General features: G+C 39.1%; 1 protein-coding gene across 1 annotated transcript in view; it reads right to left on the bottom strand.

Annotated features, from left to right (window-relative positions):
• ENOPH1 (enolase-phosphatase 1) overlaps window positions 1-17699 on the bottom strand; it is a 37519-nt gene that overhangs the window by 18818 nt on the left and 1002 nt on the right. The window lies entirely within an intron of this gene.

A 17699-nucleotide genomic window follows, 5' to 3' on the forward strand; every position in this document is an offset into this window, starting at 1 on the left:
AGAAATGAAAGAAAAAACTTAAAGGACCCATACTTACCCTGTCACTTAGCGATTTGGATCTCTTCCCAAGGAAAGACTGATGAGCATAAATAAGCAAAGGATGTCTGAATCCTTCATGCCTATTTATATCTATTTTTTAAAAGTATTGTACTGTGTCATTTATCTGGACATAATTTATTCGCCAGCCTAAAGAGAAAACAAACTTAACAAGGCTTCTGAACAATCAAAATATATGCCCCTAAGTCTGCTCACTAATTTTATGACTAAGCCCCCCAATACTCACTGAGAGCCTATTTACTCTTACATTACAAATACTTCTAAGGAACATATATATCTGCTTCCCCTGCACATGACAGATTAGAAGCAGCATAGCAGATGGGGAACAAATGAAGCGAAGCGGGAACCGGTCTGTATGTGGGATCCGAACCCTCGGCGGGAGCGCCGCCACACTTCCCAAGCGGCGCACTATCCAGTGCGCCACCGGGCCGGCCCCCTAAATCAGACTTTTTAAAGCTAATACTTACTGACCAATTCTGCCCATTGAAAATGTTCAGGCTTAAAAAATAATTCCAGAAATAACCATGATGATAAAAGTTTTAACTTCAGTCATAGTCCATTTATAGATCATTTCAGAATACTACAGTATGAAAAAAATGCTGTGATCAACCCAGGATTCTACAAATAAATGTGTGAATATTTTAAGTCCACCAAGTACCTAAGGAGTTGTTATGGTTTAGCAATACATATAACAAAAGGCTATAGAACTAAATGAGAGTATTTGCCTTTCAGGGGACTATGATTCAATTTCACTATAAGCTGGAGGGGATACTATACAAGCAGCAATTTACATTACTCTACACAGCTCAATGGTAGCTTACTGAAAGAGCTCCACTAAAGGCCACAAAATTTCTGAAGACTTAATTAAATAAGTTGCCTTGTAAATATTTAGATGTCCAAATATGAATTTACTTCATGGTCAAGTAGTTGTTTTAATGAAAAGGTCATAGAGTTAATAAAAAAAAATTGTTGCTAATAATATTTACTCAAGTCTCCTTTGAAGAAAATGGGCAATAAAAGGTGTCTATTAAGAATAATACTTAGAGTTCAGCTATGTAAAGAAATGATTTTAAAAGCCTTCCAAGGAAACCATAGTCCAAATGACTTAAATGAGTATTTGAGAACTTAAAATTTTTTCAGCAAGAATATTAAACAACACAAAGGCAATATTGGGGGCTACTATTTCTCTACTGACTCAGAGAAAAAAAAGCAAAAGAAAATTAAGTAGCTTGATGGTTCCTAAAAATAAATAAATAACATTCTCTAAACAATAAATAAAAGGTTACAAACAGTATGTAAAGCATAATCTTTTTTTTTTTTTTTTTGTCTTTTTTCGTGCCCGGCAACGGATCGCAACCCTCAGTGTCGCGCCCGTACCGGACCGGGACCAGCAACGGGATCGCAACCCTCGGTGTTGCCCCCGCTCCTCACTCAGCCAGTGAGCGGCCGGTCTGTATGTGGGATCCGAACCCTTGGCGGGAGTGCCACCGCGCTTCCCAAGTGGCGCACTGCAGCAGTGCGCCACCGGGCCGGCCCCGTAAAGCATAATCTTATTTGAGGGAATAGCTAATGGACAGAACAAAATGTGAACAACAAAGACCTAAGTGTTTGCAAAGGTTCTCTCTAGGTCATGACATTACAAGAAAAATAAACTTTTTTGTTTTTGTATATCTATTTTCTACAATGAAAATGTATAATCTTAATAGAGCAAAATGTTAGCAAAACTTAATTTTAGTAAAAAAAAAAAAAAAACACCTCACAGATTTGCTGATAGTGTTTTCAATAAGGCTACCCCCTACAAAAACAAAATATAAATTAGAGACTGTTTATCCTAAGAATAAAATAAGGGGAGACTAAATGCAATGGACAAGAGTAGTCAGTTATCCATGTCAGTATTGTTGCAGTGAGTTACCGTGAACTTGCAGGGAGAAGCAGGAAACACCGAGGCTTAAAACTGGGAAACAGAGTTTACTGATATGCCGGCATTGTCTCAGTGGACTCAAGTCCAAAGGCTGAGCACCCCAACACAGTGGGGCAGTTATTTTTATATTGTAGCATTTCTGGGTTTCTGTAACTGAGCAAGAGCAGTGATCTTATGATCTTATGTGGTTATGACTCTGTCTCAGGGTAGAAAAGTATAGCAGGTGAGAAGCATGCTGAAAAATTCTGTTTCAGCAGTGTGTCTAACCACAGTGTAGGACCAAGGGGGCCTGTAGCTGCAGCAGGGTGTTAGCAAGTCTGTGATAAATAACCACAGGGTAAGAGAAGGCAGGGCTGCATGACATCTGGGCAGGGGTCTTAGTTACAGCATAGTGTGGCAAAGCATGGATGTCTAATGGCCACAGCTGGGCTGGACACAGCCAGGTAAGTATGAGTGCCCCAGTATGGGTGAAGAATTTTGTAAAACCCAAATTTTCATCAGAATGACCAGACTGTAGCCTCAAGAGAATAGAGTTACATTATCACAGTTAGTGAATCAGTTTTGATACCATTAATCTGAAGACCACATTTGTGCTGAGCCATGTTTCTCCACTGAGCCAAAGTCACTTTCTCTGACGATCTTGCCACATAGCATCTTTCTACAATTAAGGTCAGCCTTCCCATGAAGTTTCCCCACAGAAGTTTAGTGTTAGATGTCTGTGGCAATAATAATAGGGGAACTTAATAAACCAGGTTTATTTACATACATCAACATTTCATGAGTTGATTAGTGTTTTAAAAAAGTCTTCCAGGGCCAACCCAACCCTTTGTTCCCGGAAGCCCTGTTGCTGGACCAGAGTGGGCCTTCCTAGGAGGGTGAGCAGGGCAGCTGAGCAGCCCCTCTGGATGACATCACCTCTATCTCTACTGTGCCCTGACTGCACCGAGTCACACCTGCAATGTGGGCAATCTCATGTACCTGGATTCACTGGGAACTACTAAAGGGAACATCACTCATAAGTGAGAACAGAAGCCTCCTTTGCAGGAATAAACAAACAAGCCAGTTCATTCTAAATCAAGAATTAGAAGTCCCTTTTCCCCCTCCAAAAAAGTAGGAGAGCTTATCTGTCTGATCATTTCTAGTCTGTTGATCAACAGAAAGGGAATGGGGTTGATTGTCAGTAATAAAACCTAGTATTTTAAATAATCTTGCTAAACTAGCCAGTTAGCTCAGTTGGTTAGAGCATGGTGTTATAACACCAAGGTCAAGTGTTCGGATCTCTGTACTGGTCAGCCACAAAATTAAAATATCTCAAATCTAGAAAAAAAAAAAAATTTAAGTAGAATACTTAATCTTTCTCAATAAAAAGTTTCATAACACTAAAGTGTTACTTGGGAAAACATTACTCATTTTGTTCAAAGAAAGTGAGCACATTTATTAAAACATAAGAGCTACATACTCATATCTGAGTTAAGAACAAAATGTTTTGAATGAGAGGCTACCTTAATAAAGCATGGTAAGAATAGTCATATATGATAACCACATACGTAAACTATAAGTAGTTCCTGAGAGGTTTAATGAATGATGCCCCCTATGAAAACAACAACAAACAAGTTTTTCATATACGTGATTTGTAACTTTTTGCCATGCCTTCTTTCAGAAATAGTAATTCAATTCACACTTATTTGTAATATTCACCTTGCACAGAGGTTATAAGGATTAAATCAGATAATTTACGTCATTGTAAGTATCTTTAGCTCCTTCAGATATGTCAGATCTGCCATCATTTGACCACTGCCTCTGAAATATGGCCACCTGCCACTGAAAAACAAAAACCCTCTGGGCAAGGTCTAATCAGCAAAGAGTGGAGCAGACCTATCACCTCATTACGCCAGGCACTTCACCTGGACTAATGCAGTCTGGCACAAAGACAGCCTAGCTATTTCTACTTCTACTACTACTGCTATTATTTTTATTAATACAGCATCTCTTTTTGGGGGGTTGGGGGTGGCTGGCTGGTAGAGGAATTGAACCCTGGACCATGGTGTTATCAACACCATGTAGAGCATCTCTTAAAATGGTTTTTTCAAGCTTTGTTTGAATACTTCTAACAATAGGAATTTACTATTTCTTGGAATGGTCCATGCCACCTGTCAGATAGTTTCAGCACTTGTGGTATTAGAATTGCTCCTTAAGATAAGTGAACAGATTTGATGTTGATGGGGGGGAGGCGAGGTGAGAGGGAGGGGGGAAAAGGAGGACTTGGTAAAGAGACTCAAAAATCAACTACACTGTATATTGATAAATTAAAAAATAAAAAATAAATTAAAAATTTTTTAAATGATATGAAGAAAACAATGTTTCTGGAAATAAAAACATGATATACTTAAACAAACAAACAAACAAACAAAACTGCTCCTTAAATATTCCTGAAGACCACATTAGGAATTACCAAGAAGTTTTAGTGTTTTGCTGTTATATGGGGCCACAGTGGCTCAGACATTATAACTTTACTGTCCCTATTTTCATGGCCTAAGCAGGGCAGGACCCATACGAGGTATGTCCCCTTTGAAAACTGAAGCCTTTAGAAACGAACATTAGATTTCATCATTTATATTTAAAACAAATTAATAAATGTATTGGTAACACAAAAGTGTCTTGTAAATCCCATTAAGGAGATCAAACTGTAATTAAACAAAGATAAGCTGTAATCAAATTAATTGCAATAAATCACAATGAACAAGGGAAGGTTATCATTACAAGGGGGCTAGTACTTGGAATAAAGTTTAAAAAAGAAGAAAAAGAATATCAGTATCTCTAATGAGTTCCAGAGAAGGAACCTACCTGACTGGCCCAGAGTCCTAGTCCCTAACAGTGAAGAGGAGGAGAAGGAATTCAGATTTACCTAACATCCCTGCAAGGTAACCCATTTGAATAGATGAAGAAACAGAGGTTTCACTGCTGGTACAAAATAAAGCTGGGACTCAAACCCAGACCTAACAAATCCCAGCACCCGAGGCCATCCAGCTCTAGTGGGTGAATGATTTTGAGGAGCACAACTCACTAAGATCATCCAACTCCCTGTATCTTAATATCATATTCTCTGTGGAAATGTCTAATATAGCTTTGGTTTCTCAAAGAGATTTGAGAAAATGAGAGATTTTGGTTCATGTGGCAGTTCTGTAACATTTCCAATAAAGTAATAGTAATAAGACAAGTAGCTGTAGAAATAACGGGAGTAACTGCCAACATTTACTGAGCCCTTAATATGCCAAGCACTTCTCTCTTCTACCTACAATCACTCTTTAGTGATCTTACCTAATTCGATTTACATGCTGATGACCCCAAATTCCTAACTCAGCCTCTTCCCTGAACTCAGCCTGATTTTTTCCAATGGCCAACCCAATACCCCCATTTGGATGTCTAACAAGCATCTCAAACTAAATATGTCTGAAACCAAACAAACTCTTCATTCTACTGCTTAATCCTCTTCCTTTCCCTCTCCTCCCACACCTCCTCATCTCAATGGCATCTCTGTCCTTCCTTAGAGTCATCTTTGACTCCTCTCTTCTTTGATTTCTATCATACTCCACATCCAGTCAATCCGTCAGCAAATCATATCAGCTCTACCTTCAAAATATATCCAGAATCTAATCACTTATCACCACAGCCACTGCTACCAAGCACTCAAAATTCACTGAACTGGTTAACAAATGGCACGAATGATCTTCCAATCCTCAGAATAACCCTATGAAACAGGTGCTACTCTTCATTTTACAGAGGTGCATAAAGGTTAAGTATAGATTAATAAACTTGGATAACAGTTTATCGATCAGGTCTTTGAGTCTGAAGAGTCAGATCCCTAGAGGCTGACCACCTCAGTTAAAGAGATAACAGTGACTTGGACCTGCACGTATCCAGCCCAGGGAAATCAGCAAGCCTGTTGAAGTATACCAGTGTAGCTGCCAAATATATGAGCTCCTCTCCAAAATCCCACTAAGGTTCCAGTGCTGAGATTACTACTAGTTTTCAAACTGTATGTCTTAGTTTCTCTTCGCTCAGTAAAAGGGTATCAGCTCCACACTTTTTAGACTTAATAAGAACTTGTTAGAAGGTCACATAAAGAATCACTGGAAAGAAAATCAAGTTAAGAAATGAACCCCCCCCACCATGTACATACCTAGAAAACAAAGAACTCCATTCTGTCTTAAAGACGTTCTGTCTTTGAAAAGAAATTTGTTTTTCTGAAATGGAGCCATCTGAAAAAGGTCCAGAGAGGCTCTGAGGACAGAGCTACCAACTTTCCACATAATTCTTTAGTGAGTTGATGGAGAACTGAGTGTAACAGGATTAGGGAGGGTTGGCTTCCCTCCTCTCGTGACCTCTACCTCCACAAAACCAGTTTTGAAAACAAGATGAGCTGACAAATATGAAATTCAAAAGTTTCATACAAAAATAAGCTTTTACTGTATAAAAGCATACCTTTATTTTCTTTAGTGGAGTGGTGACGTGTGGTCAGCTGTAAGGATGGAAAATTTTAAGAAGCATCAGACAAGGTAAGAGTAAGGACTTCTCAGGGCTAAACAAAGAATACCCTTTAAAAAGTTTATATAGGCCGAGCCCGTGGCGCACTCAGGAGAGTGCAGTGCTGGGAGTGCAGCAGCGCTCCCGCCACGGGTTCGGATCCTATATAGGGATGACTGGTGAGCTCGCAGCGCTCACTGGCTGTGCGCGGTGCGGCCGGTCTCAAAAAGGACAAAAAAAAAAAAAGTTTATATGAGCAGGGCTGGCCCGTGACTCACTTGGGAGAGTGTGGTGCTGATAACACCAAGGCCACGGGTTCGGATCCCTATATAGGGATGGCCGGTTCGCTCACTTTGGAGAGCATGGTGCTGACACCACCAAGTCAAGGGTTAAGATCCCCTTAATTGGTCATCTTTAAAAAAAAAAAAAAAGTCTATACAAGCAAGATAAAGTCCTATCTATGTATTAAATAAATAAGGGTTATGGGCCGGCCTGTGGCTCACTCGGGAGGGTGTGGTACTGATAATACCAAGGCCACGGGTTCAGATCCTACATAGGGATGGCCAGTTGACAACACCAAGCCAAAGGTTGAGATCCCCTTACTGGTCATCTTTAAAAAAATAAATAAATAAAAATAAATAAATAAGGGTTATATACTAAAACGGGTGTCATTTTTGGGTCGATTTGACCACAGGTCTTTCAAGGATTTGAATGACTTTACTGCACAGGAAAAAAAATCAGAAGGAATATTCACGAAACTCTTAATGGTCACCTCTGGGTAGTAGAAGCATATGGGAGCTTTCACTCTCTACATTATACTCTTCTGTGTTTGCAATTTTATAACAAGAGTGAATTAAATTTTTAGTAAAAATATCTGGGGAAAAAATATTTCCCTTATCCTTAAATTAACAGAAACAAGTTCCTGTAGAATAATGTATTTAGCTTAAAACTTTAATTTTAATTTTTAATAAAATTTTGTCTTTTACGGTTTTTAATTTCCATTGTCAATTGATTTCTTCCTCTAAAATCTGTTAGGCTCTAGAAATGTTGTCAATGAAAATTTGAATGCCACTCTAGAAATACTTTCAGTTAAACAGCATGCTGTTCAAATATAATAAAGTACCACCTTTGTTGGACTGAGCGGGACTGAAGCCACATAAAACCACATGGGCTTTAAAAAGTTTTAGAAGGACACAGTTTTTTTTTCTTAGCATGCATTTCTCTGAGTTCCCTCTTTTCCCATGGTTATTTGATATTCTGAATCTTAGTTATGGGGCAAGATAAGATTATTTACATGAACATAAGGTTGTTTCCCAGTCAGTATGGAGTTATGGCCTTACTAGTACTATCTAAGGAAAATCAAAGACATCAATAAAACTATGCTGATTCCACCCCTCCAGCAGGACCATGAGATAACAAAGAGCAGAAACCAGACGAGTCTTGGCGAGACTGCACTTGACTCCTTGCATGTCCCCTTCCCTCCTGCTTCTCATTTTCCACATTCCATTCCCTCTTCTCCTCTTTAAACACCCCTTCCCCCTGAAACCTTAAAGCAGGGAGACAGTTCTAGTCTGTCTCCTCCTCAGACGTCTGATAATAAACTTCCTGCCTCGCACCATTGCGACTGACAAGTCTTTTTTTCCTGAGCGGAGAACAGTGGGACCTGGATGCTGAAATCACTCTGAAGAAATTTGAAATAGCAAGGATGGCAGAGGCTGGGAGAAATAACCCCTCCCATGCCCATTCTGGAATGTATCATATCACCATCACCAAGTATTTACTGAATGCCTTGTGCAAGCACTGTGTGAGATTCTGGTCCCTGCCCTCGAGGAGCTTTCTACATAGCTTGGAAAAGAGGACACATACAACACCACAAGGCAGCATCTGCTACAGTGGCAAATAAGTGCAGAGGAGGGAGAGAGGACTTTGAAATTCCTGCTTGAATAAGTCCCTTTGCAGGTCTTACTATTACAATAAATAGTTTTCAAGTTAATGAGTGTATTAGTCCATTTCTGTTGCTTATAATAAAATGCCTGAGACTGAGTGATTTATAAAGAAAATGAAATTTACTGCTTACAGTTCTGGAGGCTCGGAAGTCCCAAGTCCAAGGTACACATCTGACAGTGGCAACAGTGATCCAGGGGTGTCATATTGCAAGATGGTGGAAGCAGAAAGAGCCTGACCTCCTCATTCGCTCTCCTTTTAAAGCCCTCATAACCACGCCCCTGACCACCATTTTTAATCCATTCATTACAGCATGGTCCTGCAACCTAAGCACCTCTTCAAGACCCCACCTTTCAATTACCATAATATGATTTCCCACCCTCTTAACACTGTCACAGTGGGGGTCAAGTTTTGGGCAAACACTCAATCCAAGACAATGAGTGTATGGGACCTGTACTTGGAGAAGAAAGGTGACCTGATCTATCTAATCTATCTATCTATCTATCTATCTATCTATCTATCTATCTATCTATCTATCTGTCTGTCTGTCTATCATCTATCTATCCATCCATCCCCAAGCTGGAAGAATGGTGGCAGCATGAAAGGCCATGACCCAAACGTGCATGTTGAGCTATGCAAAATGTAAAGGGATAAAGGGCTAGAAAGCTGTAAAACCCAATTTGTCAGAGTTCAGGAGTTGAAAGTTTATTTCATAGACAACAGGAAACTACAAAGGATTTTGATGGTACAAAGACAACCCATTATGTATCTATCTCTCTTACAAGGTTCCTTGAGGGTTGCGACTGTGTCTTAAGGATTTTGGATCCTTAGCAAGCCTGGCTCATGAGAGATATTAAAATAAATGTGAGAGGGCCGGCCCGTGGCTCACTCGGGAGAGTGCGGTGCTGATAACACCAAGGCCCCGGGTTCGGATCCCATATAGGGATGGCCGGTTGGCTCACTGGGTGAGCGTGGTGCTGACAACACCAAGTCAAGGGTTAAGATCCCTTTACCGGTCATCTTTAAATAAATAAATAAATAAATAAATAAAATAAATGTGAGAGAGGGCCGACCCCGTGGCGCACTTGGGAGAGTGTGGCGCTGGGAGCGCAGCAGCGCTCCCGCCGCGGGTTCGGATCCTATATAGAGATGGCCGGTTCACTGGTTCACTCACTGGCTGAGCGCGGTGCGGCTGGTCACAAAAAAGACAAAAAATAAATAAATAAATAAATGTGAGAGAAAGGAAGGAAGGATTGATTAGGCTGGAAGATTATGCTAAAGCCATGATATAAAAGGTTCTGGAAGAATAAGCAAACAGAAATTAAGGCCAGAGTTGCTTTCTTTACACGGCATGATATGCTTAGACCCAATATACCGATTCTCCAAAGGCTCCTCCTCTTCTTGTTTCAAGTTGAATCAACAAAAATCTTCTCACATACCACTAGGGTATATCTTCCTTAAGAAAACACTATCCTAAGAAATTGTGGGCGGGGGAGGGACTATTAACCAAGCCATCAACAACTACTTAGTAAGGTAGTTCTGCCATTCCAGCGATTACACAATTTCTTAGAGATTAGAAATGCTCTGGGTCTCATTTTTTATTTTCTTCTTCATTTTCTTGTTTTTTGGGTCTCATTTTAAACAAATTTCTGACCAGGGCAATAAGAAACAGAGGTCATGGTAACAACCATGGTGGAAAAAACTGGGAGCATGGTGGGTTTCAGTAAATGTTAGTTCCCCCTGTTCCTTACTAACCCTTCACAAGCACTTTCTATCTCCACCAATCTGATATTTCCTACATTATAATCAATGTTTCTATAGGACTTTATGACTTGCAAAGGCTTTTGCCTTCCACCTCATTTAATTTTCAGTACCACTTTTATAAGCAAGGCAGATCCTACTACCCCATCCATGCAGATGAAAATGCCTAAATTCATAGACTGAATGAAGACAGGAAAAGTGACTCAATTACAGTTACTAGTGTCAATAATAAATAGCACAGGTGGAAAGACGCTTCCGGTTTGCTGTCCCTTGGGTAGTTTCTAGCTGTTTCATATTGACAGCAGAGTAAGCATCAGTGCTGGGAACATTAGAAGTGATAATACATATCAAACGGATGTTTAACCAAAGTTGGAGGATAATTATCAGATAACACAAGCACTCTTCCTAAAAGACCATAAAATTAACATAGCAGTTTTCATAAGAAAAAATGTCAACTTCAACATTCCTCAATTATTATCTTCTAAAATATATTGGAATATAAAAGAACATAAAAGAGCAAATTACAAGCATTGTTAAACCATCAAGAGTGAATTTTCTAAAAGTGCTTTAACATAAAATATATCTCAAAGAAATGTATTAAACACCAGGAAAAGCATACAAGCATACAAAAGGGAATCAAAATCTTTTTCATTTTGATTTAATTAAATGGGTATTCCCTACTTCAAATAAATAATAAAAATCAAAGATTTGTATGCTTGGTTCATATTTTCTAACATAGAGTTCACCTTGAGATCTCTTATTTTCCCTTAGTCTTGCTCAAAACTTTGCCAAAATATCTCATTTTCTAATCTAAAACTCTAGCCCCCAAATACTGTCTTTACCAACCTCCACACCAACACAATTTTTAAAGAAAAAAAACTGGCCAGCTAACTCAGTTGGTTAGAGAGTAGTGTCATAACACCAAAGTCAAGGGTTCAGATTCCTGTACCAGCCAGAGCCAAAAAAACCCAAAAAAAACAAAAAAAACCTGTCAAATCTTTAAAAAACATTGTAGACTGTATTCAAAATACCATGATAAATCTTTTAAAAAGTGGAGCCATTATAAAGTCTAATTCCTATGTAGCCAAGAACATAGAAAGGCATCTATTAGTCAGAAATGTTATATTAACCAAGTGTGATAAGGAGAAAAATGTCCCCCACCCCCAGATATTCATGTCCTAATCCCCCAAACCTGTGAATATGTTACCCTACACAGCAAAAAAGAGTTTGCAGATATGATTAAGGGCCTGGAGATGGGGAGATCATCCTGGATTATCTTACTGGGTCTGATATAATCACAAGAGGGAAGCAGGAGGGTCAGAGTCAAAGTCAGAGAGTGTGAGATGGATCTGAAGATGCTACATTGCTGGCTTTGAAGATAAAGGAAGGGGCCATCGCCAAGGAATTTGGGCAGCCTCCAGAAGCTGGAAAAGGCAGGAAAACAAATTTTCCCTTAGAGTCTACAGAAAGGACACAACCCTGCTAACGTCTTGGTCTTAGCTCAGTGAGACCCATTTCAGACTTCTGACCTCCAGAACTGTAAGGCAGTAAATTTGTCTTGTTTTAAACCACAAAATCTGTAGCAGTTTGTTAAAGCAATCATAGTGAACTAAAGTATAATAGGTTTAATAAGGTACTGCTTAGCTGCCCATCTGCCAGGATACCCAAAAGCTTATTACATAGATCCCTATTGTATGGCATTCAATTAAATGTTTAGTGCTAATAAAATATCTAGAAATCTACTGGCTAGCCATGAAAAAATAAAAACAAACCAACAAATTACCTAGAAATCAACACAAAATGGTGATGGGGGAGATCCATGAGGAAATTTTGAGGATTTGTCAGCAATTTTCAGCATATCATCTAGCTCTGGAAGATGATTTGCAAAAGCTGGAGAAGTGGCCACTTGCTTAACACTTTGGTATCTAACAAGGCTTACTCATTAGCTTGCTCTCTTTTGCAGAGCATTATTGATTCATTCCTAATTTACTTGACCTCTGAGAGGTTTTGGTTCTCTTAATGATGACAGACTCCCTCTAATTCATCTGTACTCTCTTGGTTGGTTTGCTTTATCACCTCAAATGAGCTGTTAGAAAAGAGCAGAGCTAACAGGCTCAGACATGAGTAGAACTTATGAATTTGTATAAAGCCTAACTACTCAAAGTGTGGTCCATGGACCAGCAGCATCAGCATCACCTGGAAGCCTGTTAGAAAGGGGCCGAGCCAGTGGCGCACTTGGGAGAGTGTGGCACTGGGAGCCAGGAGCACTCCCGCCGCGGGTTCGGATCCTATATAGGGATGGCCGGTGTGCTCACTGGCTGAGCGCGTTGCGGCCGGTCTCAAAAAAAAAAAAAAAGAAATTTAGCATCAAATCCCATCCCAGATCTTTGGAATTAGAAACCACATTTTAGCAAGATACCCAAATGATTTGTATACATGTTAGACTCTAAAAGAAGCAGAGATATAAAGAGCCATTGTATGCTTACCTACAATTTTGTAAGAGTATCCACCATACCCCACTTTATTATACTTTGGGTACAAATATCCTAATCAGGTTCCAATGTTCTGTTAATGAAAGGTTCTTCATTACTGCAAAGATTTTGTTTTCAAGCACAAAAAGCTTTACTGAGACATTAATAAAAAACACACCTCTGGGCCAGCCCGTGGCTCACTCGGGAGAGTGTGGTGCTGATAACACCAAGGCCCCGGGTTCGGAACCCACATAGGGATGGCCGGTTCGCTCACTGGCTGAGCGTGGTGCTGACAACACCAAGTCAAGGGTTAAGATCCCCTTACCAGTCATCTTTTAAAAAAAACAAACAACAACAACAACAAAAAAACACACCTCCACATTATTCCCTAACAAGATTTGTTGAGATGAAAAAATGAAATATCAATGTGAGTGAGCTCATTTATTTAAAGTTTTCTGGGGGTTGGCCGGTTAGCTCAGTTGGTTAAAGCAGGGTGTTGTAACATCAGGGTCAAGGGTTTGGATCCCTAATTTGGCCAGCTGCCAAAAAAAAATAAAGTTTTTTATGAGGGCTAAATATTTATTAAATGTTCACAGTAGCCTCATGACTTATCCCACTCTACAGGTGAGGAAACTAGACTCAGAGAGATTAACTTGCCATAAATCACACAGCTAATATGGGGAGGAGCCAAATATGGTAATCCAGAACTGTGCAGTCTCCAAGCCCATCCTCAGAAATACAACTTTATACAGTCAATCCTCATTATTTGTGGATTCTGCATTAGCAAATTCTCTTAATAAAATGTATTTGTAATCCCCAAATCAATACTCACGACACTATTAAGGTCATTTTTGGACATCTGCATAGGGGTAATGGGAAGATGTGCATATTCCCAGCTGAGGTCAAACAAGGTAATGCGCTGCCTTCTTGTTTCAGCTCCCATATTGTAAAAGTGTCCTTTCTGGGGTCTACTGAATGCCACATTTTCCTGCATTTTTGTGCTTTGTGTTGGTGATCTTGCTGTTAAAAATAGCCCCAAAGCAAAGTGCTGAAATGTTGTATTGTGTTCCTCAGCTCAAGAAAGCTGTGATGTGCCTTTTGGAGAAAATGAATGTGTTAGAGTTATAGTGCTGCTCGCTGTGAGTTCACTGTTAATAAATCAATAATATATTAAATAAGGTAAACAGAAACTAACATAAAACAAGGTTATAAGTTACTCAGTTGACAAAAATGTGACCAGAGGCTTGTAGGAACCTAACCATGTATGTTCTCTAGGGGGAATGATTCAATATTCACTAATAGTGTTCGCAGCAACTTTACAGACTATAACTATTGTGACTGTTGCTACATGTACCAATTTCACACGTAACAAGAAAGCCACCAAATACAGAGAGTTTTACGGAATAAGAGATCATTTTCCCCAAACTCAAAAACAAGTTGAAGATTCCTGAATAGCATAATCACAAGGACTGGTGATGGTGTTACTTCATAGGCTTTACAGGCTAAAAATATTAGAATAATACAATGCAAAAGTCAGAAAATAAATATTACATCACCATGGACAAAGAGCAAGTGGTGGTTCCATAGGGTACACATACCCCAGGGGCATGCAAGATGATTCAAAGGAAAAGAGAAGAGAACATACAACATTCATTTACATTATTTTAACCAATTTTTAGATTCCAATTTTTTTTGTTCTAAATTTTAATTTACTTTGTAACTTAGTATTAGTACAGTAATATGTGTACATCATTTATAAATTATATTGGCAGTGCCTGCTCTAACTGTTGATGGTGTACACGACCAAAAAATGTTGGGAGATCACCGCTATAAAGGATCAGAGTCAGTAGCTTGAAAAAAAAAAACAATAAAACAACTACCACCTAGGAATGTGCCCTGTGGTAAGAGGCAGGGCTGGCGGCTGTGAGGACTCAGATGCAGTGGGAACATCTAAGGAAAGCTGGCTTACTAATGCTGCTCTGCTCCCAAAAAGTTATGATCCTCACACAGGAAACCTCTCCAAGCATTAACTTCTCATATGAGAAATTAGCTGGATGCAACGTTCACTAGATGATCCTAGCTAGGAGCCCTTCCTGTTGTAGAAATCTTACATTTCTATGACTCAGAGAATATAAGATAAAATAGCTGGTAAGTAAAAGCATTGTTTGATGCTGCTCGGAACCTCAGAGCTGAAGGCATGCCCTGATAGAGCAAAGGCAGAACAGAGAACACCACTTTCCAATCTGGGAAGATTTTACGAAATCCCATAAAATATCCTGCACCATCAGTGCTAGGATATACATATAGTTAAATGGCATATTATACACATTCAACTTTAAGTGCTCAGCAAAAAAAGAGAAGGGAAAAAATAACAATAAACAGTGCTAGCAGTCTGTCTGCCATTCTACTCAATGAGGGTGTTCAATTCCCTGGGACAGTTTCAGTTCCCCAGGCCTCTTACAGTGTGAGCCTAATGTTTGACACAGCATATTATTTATTCATTTATATCACCTAACCCCAAACCCACTGCTTTATCTGGTGTTCAAGGGAACTATCAGGGATATGTTTCAACCCTAAAGGAACAACGGGGCTGCATCTGATTTACTGAAAGATGGAAAGTCAATCTCCAAGAGTACTGACTTCCTAAGGGTACTTCCAGGCAATTTTTGACAATACAGTTCTCGAATATATTGACTGTAGAACTAAACACCCAAATAAGGTAACACTCAACTATAGCTATTCTGGCCAGGAGTTCATTCCTAAAGTTCACTCCAAAAGGTAGTGTAAATTAAAATTTGTTACCATATACTTTTACGGTACTTCATATTGATTAAAGTGCTATCATATCAACTGTGTCATTTAACATACACAACAGCCACGTAAAAGTTGACAGGACAAACACTGTGGTCCCCATTTCAGAGGTCAAATGCTGTCATAGAATGAACAAGGTTTTTAGTAAAATGAACTGGGTTCAAATCCCAGGCATACTGTTCAACTTTTCAGAACCTTAGTTTCCTTGTCAATAAAATGTAGATATGGGGCCGGCCCAGTGGCGCACTGGATAGTGCGCCACTTGGGAAGCGCAGAGGGTTCGGATCGCACATACAGACCGTTCCCGCTCACTGGCTGAGCGAGGCGCGGGAGCAACACCGAGGGTTGCGATCCCGTTGCCGGACACGGAAAAAGACAAAAAAAAAAAAAAATGTAGATAATACATACATCTCACAGCTTTTGGGGATGAGTCAAGTATCTCTAACGTATACAGTACTCAACATTTCCTTCCATCATTCCACAGGAAGCATGGCTACAAGTTCACACAGCTACTCTGACTAATGAAGCTCAAAGTAGAACATCTTTCAACTCCCAGCTCCGTGCTCAGAGGCTTAAGAGGATGTAATTCAGCATCTCTTTGAAAGGTATTCAGAAGATTACTCTGCTAACAGTTTTTTGTTCAAGTAAATTTGTGAAATGCCACTCTTTGAAAGACTCACAAAGTCGTGTGTGTGTGTGTGTGTGTGTGTGTACGTGTGTAAGATACAAAGGCTCTGAGAAGTCATGCAATAAAGAAACCTAGGTGAAAATGTTCAGACTAGCATTTCCCAAAAGTACATTTAATGGAATCTTTTTTTTTTGCATAAATACCATGAACATCCACAAAGACCTGAAAATGTTTTTAGAAACACTGGCTTTGGTAGATTCATGTGTGACAAATTATAATAAGATTAACAATTAGTATGAATAATAATAATTAATAGTAGACATTACTACAGGACAGGATACAAGAAACTACCCTTTAAACAAGATCCCTGAATCATGCTTTTACAGCCTACCTTGAATTTGCATGTAGTCTGGTGTCAAAAAAAATTTATTCAGGCTACTAAAGCATTTTTTTTCTCAGATCCCAGACTAAGTCTGCCACAAAGATTCCAACAAGTGGCTCATACTGTCATCTGGACAACACAGTGAAGGAAAAATGCAGGGGAGGCTTTTTTTTTTTATTTTTTAAGAACAAAATTGATTTATATGAGGAAGCTTGTTCCCCAAGTTAACCTTCCAAGAATGGTACATCACTACCTCGCCTGTCATTACCACTGGTCTTTTCATGATAGTGGATGAGAAAAAGCCAGATCGGAGCTAGTGAAATGTAAACTGTAAACCACAAAATGAGGAATCCTTTTTTCTTTGAAAACCAAGAAAGCATTTATTCTGTTACATCAACAAGAAAAAAGAAAGTCAACTCAACTATCAGCATGGACAATCCTGAAATTTTCTGCATAGGTCTTTGGTGTAATTAGAAATGGGAAAAACATCTAACTAGATTTCTCCAGAACCTTTGCTAAGATGTCAAGGTACTATGATTCTTCTAAAAAATTTGTAAGTGGTTGTTATATTTGGAGTCTTAAAAATGTACACCGATTTTATATTATAAGACCAAGAAAATCATTTGTACAGGTAATTTTTAAAAATAAATTAAACTAAAATAGAATGTCCAAAGCAGCCGAAGAATGAAAAAAAAAAAAAAACTCAAACAGAAATTCAAACTCAGGCTCCTCAATTTCTTGGAAGATGGGTTTAACCTACTTTGTAAACAATATCCCTTGACTCATTGTATGGAAGCATCTGTAGTTAATACTTGTGTCTGAAATGAACTCTTAAAACCTCTGGAAGTCAAACAGAGAGAAGAGGAGGCCTGAGAAATTCTTCCAAAAATTATACTAACATTTGAATATTTACTTAGTCTGGCAGACGAACTGAATACATTGTATATATGAAAGGAGCCCGCTATAATGCAAAGTTCTAAGCTTGTAAATAAGGTGTAGACAAGTACTGGTTAGCAGTGACATCCTAGGAGAAATGCTTTGGACAAGAGCTTCAAGCTTCCATCGTTTTCTAAGGAAAACAAACAGAATCTAGAAGCGTTCTAGGGCCGTCCCTGGCTCACTCGGGAGACTGTGGTGCTGACAACAACAAGCTAAGGGTTAAGATCCCCTTACCGGTCTTTTTTTTTTTTTTTTTTTTTT

The sequence above is a fragment of the Galeopterus variegatus genome, unplaced genomic scaffold (assembly GCF_000696425.1).
Source record: "Galeopterus variegatus unplaced genomic scaffold, G_variegatus-3.0.2 Scaffold478, whole genome shotgun sequence".
NCBI classification, from domain to species: Eukaryota; Metazoa; Chordata; class Mammalia; order Dermoptera; family Cynocephalidae; genus Galeopterus; species Galeopterus variegatus.